This window comes from Giraffa tippelskirchi, chromosome 13 (genome assembly GCF_054371585.1).
Source record: "Giraffa tippelskirchi isolate mGirTip1 chromosome 13, T2T-mGirTip1v1.2.pri, whole genome shotgun sequence".
Taxonomy (NCBI): Eukaryota; Metazoa; Chordata; class Mammalia; order Artiodactyla; family Giraffidae; genus Giraffa; species Giraffa tippelskirchi.
Genome location: NC_137287.1, coordinates 84,538,271 through 84,544,270, shown reverse-complemented (window position 1 = coordinate 84,544,270; position 6,000 = coordinate 84,538,271).

Sequence of the window (6,000 nt, the reverse complement as noted above, 5' to 3'; positions counted from 1 at the left end):
GATGTATTGTCTTCCCCTGGTCCAAAGTGGGAAACTGAGGCCCCTGCAAATTACATCTTGAGCTCTATGTCATCAAGGGCATGAAAACGGAAAGGGTGAACGGAATTGAAGCTGGGGAGTATTCACACCCACTCTGCTTTCTTGACACCACTTGCCTTTCAAAAACAAATATCAGAAAGGAAATTACATTCCAAGACTAGCAACCTCAGGATCGTTTATTTTCCTAAGGTGCCTTGGGCAACAAAGATACTTTAGGGATTAGAATGAACTCTCTGATAGTAGCCCCCACCTGTGGGAATTCTTCCAGTGAGTTCAGTGGCCCCTCCAGTGCAAACCTCATGGCCACAGCCCCTTCCCAAGGGAGCATCTCTGATCACTGTAAAGCCAGTGGAGCGGCTGGTAGTGGGGGCTTCAGTCTGGGACATGAGCAAAGGGAAAGCAAAGACCTGGCATCATTTCACAGATCAAAAGCACTCAGCCAGGGAGAATATTCATTCCCTAGGACACCCTGTTAGGGCTAACAGGTAATGCAGCTGGACCCTGCAACCCTTCAGTCAGTTTGCCCCTGACTTGCTGACTGGAGACAGGTTTGCAGTAACTCTCGGCAGAGAAATGAAGAATAAGAGTGTGTAGTATCCTGGAGGGCTGCACCTTCTGGTGAATGAATTTAGCCAGAAACATTTTGCTGTTGTTTTAACACCTGCTGTTCATTTGACTCAATTCAAAAAGTACTTGTTCAGCATTAAAAAGAAAGCAGGTTATAAGAAATGTAATTCCACTTTTTCCAAACAAAAATGTGTGTGTGCCTTATTTTATTGACTATAAAATGTCATAAATTATTAAAAGCTTTAAAATCTTACATGACATCAAATAAAACATGTTACCAATTAAATTTGACACAATTATTTGTTATCTTTCAGAATTTAATTTTATAATTAATGAACTTTTAAAGACATGAATGTAGATTTTTATTGTATATCACCCTTTAATATATGAAAAAGGGACAGTATAAGTTACACAAATGGGTTCACATTTTTTTCTAAAACCTGTTCATGTTCTGATTTTGCCTCTTTTGGGTCACTTTTCTTTCTTTCCTTTAAAATTTTTCTTGGAATATAGTTTATTTGCAATGTTGTGTTGGTTTCTGCTGTACAGGAAAGTGAATTAGCCACACATATACATATATCCCCTCTTTTTTTTCAATTTCCTCCCCATTTAGGTCACAACAGAGCATTGAGTGGAGTTCTCTGTGTTTTATAAAAGGTTCTCATTAGTTATCTATTGTATGCATTTTTTATACATACAAGTGTATACATAGGGGCTTACCCGGTGGCTCAGACGGTAAAGCATCTGCCTGCAATGCAGGAGACCCAGGTTCCATCCCTGGGTCAGGAAGATCCTCTGGAGAAGGAAATGGCAACCCACTCCAGTATTCTTGCCTGAAAAATTCCATAGACAGAGGAGCCTGGCAGGCTACTGTCCATGGGGTCACAAAGAATCAAACACGACTGAGCAACTAACATGTCCATTTCCAGTGTATATGTGGGGACTTCCCAAGTTGCACTACTGGTAAAGAACCCACCTGCCAATGCAGGAGACACAAGAGGTGTGGGTTTGATCCCTGGGTTGGGAAGATGCCCTGGAGGAGGGCATGGTAACCCACTCCAGTATTCTTGCCTGGAGAATCCCCATGGACAGCAGAGCCTGGCGGGCTACAGTCCATGGTGTTGCAAAGAGTTGGACACGACTGAAGTGACTTAGCACAGCACAGTGTATATTTGTCAGTCTCAGTTCCCAATCTCCCAATTCATCCCACCTCTGTTTCCTCCCTTGGTGTCCAAACATTTGTTTTCTACATCTGTGTCCTATTTCTGTTTTTCAAATAAGTTCATCTATCCTATTTTTCTAGATTCGCCATATGTGCATTAATATATGATATGTTTTTCTTTCTTACTTGCTTCACTCTGTGTGACAGGCTCTAGATCCACCCACGTCTCTGCAAATGGCACAGTCTCATTTCAGTTCAGAGACACTGATGTTCCTGTGGGGTTGCTTTGTGTTTGTTTTACCACCACACAGGGTCATCCTCTAGGCCACTGAGAACTTTGAGAATACAGCACATCTTAAAAGGATGTTCTGCTATTGTCTTCAATGTTTTCCTCCAAGATCATGAAATTCGTTCTACAAATTTTGAGAAATCTGTGCAGGGAATGACAATTACATCATTACTATTGCTTGGCCACTCCAAATTGTAAAATGCATTCCAAATTTCAATGTGGAAAATGGGGGGAAAAAAAGAAAAGGAAAGAAGGGGTGGGGGAGGTCACTCACCCAGCAGATGAGAGTGTCAATAAATCGGCAGAGCCTTTCTGAATGACAGTCTAGCACCATTAAATGCCCTAAACATGTCCAGAGCCCCTGCCCGCCTCTAAAATTGAGCCCTTTGACCTCACCACTCATAGATTAAGCATAATCACCCTGATCTAGTCACTGTTCCCTTCAGCCATGTTTTTCTTGCCTCCAGACGGTTGCGCGTGCCATCTCCTGCTAGGCTAGAATCCTTCTCCCCCTCCTAGTTCCCGGTTACCGCCTTGTCACTCATCCTGTCATCTTCCCCGACAGCTAGTCTCAGTGCTGCCCCTGTGCTCCCGCCCCCCAACCCAAGGGCCCCCCACCCCCACTACGGTGCCGTTGGCTAAGGGTTTGCCAACATCCACCGGTGTGGGCGCTGTGGGAGAAGGTCTCCTAAAATATTCACCCTCACACGCAAATGGGTGCTTCATGTGTGGCAGCCTCTAAAATACATTTATTGACGACTTTTAAAAGTCTCTGATGATTGTTTAAACTATTTGTTTTAAAAATATAGTATAAGTAAACATACAAAATAATATAATACACAAATATAAGGATAAGAAAAAATATATATTATATATATTATTTACATATGTATAATGCTTTTTACATACATTATATATAATACATTATATATACTATAAAATATTATAATACATAAATAAAAGGATAACAAACATAACACATCATATGTATTATATATATGTATGACCTTCTCCTATATATATATACACACACACACATATATATACACATACATTAAGTAAAATTTATCCTAAAATCAAATCCAAATGGTTTTTCTTTTCCTTCATTCCATTGGTTGTTTAAATCATGCCAGTTTTTATTTGCTTTCTATTTGGAGTATGACTTTATTATTTCACTTTTGTTTATTTTTCCTGGAGTGTTTCATTGCTTTTCTTTTTTCTTGTTGAATAAAGAATAATGTATCTCCCTCATATTTTCAAGTTGCTCTACCTTCTCATCTCAGTCAGAGGGCCCAGTCCATGGCATTTTGTCCTCAAATAATTTTTTAACCAAGATGCTCCCCCCCACCAGAGCTTCTGTCCTTCGCATTCAACCTGGAACGTCTCCCTGGTTCACAACCCAGTTGTCATCTCTGGACTTCTCTTCCCTTCTCACAGCTGGAGTCCACGTTCTTCTCGTTGTTCTACACATCATTTACTAAATTCCAAAGAAAAGTTATGTCTAAGATAAGCTTCGGAGATTCTCATGGGTCATTATTTTGAGCTTGCCTGTCTCCTTGCCTGGGAGTTTTCTGAAAGTAGAATCCCACATCCAGAATGACTTTTCTTTGCAGTATGGAGGGCATCAATCCACTGCCATCTCACAGTTAGATCCACAAATGAGAAGTCCTTTCAGTGTTATTTTCATTCCTTTCCTCTGTCTTTATTATTGGTGTTCTGTAACGTCCTGAGGTAGTATCTTGTATTTAGGAAGGTTCTCAAAGGGCCTTTACATCAACACAGACACCTGCCCTTTTGTAAGGTACCAATTCAGAGAATATGAGCCGAGTGCAACAAAAATTGTTTTGAATGATTTCCTTGACCACCTTGGCAGAGGTATTTTGGATTGTTTTGCCCTGGTTGGCAACTTCTTAGTTCTGTTTTTTTTTCCCCCTTTTACCTATTTTGCTGAGGTGTAAACTTCACACCGAAAAAAACCTTCAATACCTCAAAATGTGACTGTATTTTGAGATGGGGCTTAAAAGAGATAATTAAGGTAAAATCAGGTCATTGGGATTTTGAACTTTTGAACAATGGTGTTGGAGAAGGCTCTTGAGAGTTCCCTGAACAGCAAGGAGATCAAACTAGTCCATCCTAAAGGAAAGCAACCCTAAATATTCATTGAAAGGACTGATGCTGAGGCTGAAGCTCCAATATTTTGGCCACTTGATGTGAAGAGCCAACTTACTGGAAAAGACCCTGATGCTGAGAAAGATAGAGGGCAGGAGGAGAAGGGGACAACAGAGGATAACATGGTTGGATGGCATCATCGACTCAATGGACATGAGTTTGAGCAAACTCTGAGAGATAATAAAGGACAGGGAAGCCTGGTGTGCTGCAGACCATGCTGCAGAGTCAGACACGACTGAGTGACTGAACAACAACAATAGCAAGGTCATTGGGATAGGCTCTAGTCCAATATGATTGACCTCTTTATAAGAAGAGGAGATTAAGACACAGACACATGTGAAGACACAGGGAGGAGACAGCCAAGGAGAGAGGACAGAAGAAATCAACACTGACAATACTTTCATCTTGGACTTCTCATCTCCAGAATTACGACAAAATAAATATTGTTGAAGTGACCCAGATGATGGTACTTTGTTATGGCACCCAAAGCAAACTCCTGCAGAACTACCATAAATAGTGCTACTGTGAGCATTTTGCATGTGTCTTTTAGTGAATGTCTGTACAGACATCTGCTAGAAGTGTACCCAGTTGTGGAATTGTTGAGTCCTGAAGCTGTGTAGAAGTAGATACCATCAGAGGTTTCTAAAGTGGATGCATTGATTCGCATTCTCTCCACAACATGTGAAGGTTCTCACAGGTCCTTCAGCCAATTTAGCCTCTGGCCTCCCTCTCACCTCGGCCTAGAACCTTGTCCTTTGTTAAGACTCCCTCCTCCCCTGTCGCTCACTGCCAGGTTCTCTTGCAGCCCCTTCTGCGTCATCATATCTTACACAGACTTGTTCTGTTTTCAGAAGTCCAGATTTTTCCCCTTTGATTCACTGATTGTCTTCCTTCTGGACTTTTCCCCCTTGCATCAAAGCTTACCTATCCTAATGTTGTCTGGGTGATAGTGGATAATTACGAATTAATCAGGCAAATTATTCAGGTGTTTTATGGTCATATCCTTTGCTAATGGTCATATTCTGTTAAGGTTTAAAAATACTGGGCAGTCTGATAGGGGCCCTCCCACACCAGACACTGTGTTTCTCAAAATCATGGTCAGTAGCGCTGATTGTCCTCTGCATGAGGTCACTTCTGGGCGTGGAAGGTAAGCTCATGGATTTTTTTTTTACTTCTCCCAGTTCTGAATTTTCTGTTCACAGAGATGAATACATTTGTTTTACTATGCTTCATGCCAGTGTTTATTCAGATGTCCAAGAAGCTTAAGATAGAGTGTAAAGCCTTAAACATCCCCCCAAATAAACCTAGCTGCAATAGGGCAACATCGCGTGTATTCCCTACAAATCAAGGTCATTTTGATCACAAGTGTGTGAGAGTTGATCCCTTGGATGAAGAAGGTAAGCGTTCAGGGGAAGAGACAGCTCCCCTTAAAAGCCCGCTGCCTCTGGGAACAGTTTACTTGATGGATGACTCAAAAGCTACAGAACAACAGTCTACTGTGTGCGAGAAGCTCAGATAACACAGCTGGAAGAGCTGGTTGATGTGTGGAGCAGGAGACAGGAAGCCAACATCGCGGCTGGCCCCGCATGTAAAGTGCAGGGTGTCATGTTTTACAGGTAGATTTCTCTCAGCCCTCACACAGAGCTCTACATAGGCACTCTCCCTTTACTAAGGAGGAAAACCAGTATTCAGAAAAGTTAAATAACTTGCCCATCATTACACTTTCCTGAACTGCAGACTGGGGTTTGAACCTAGGCTTGTCCTGCTCTGGTGT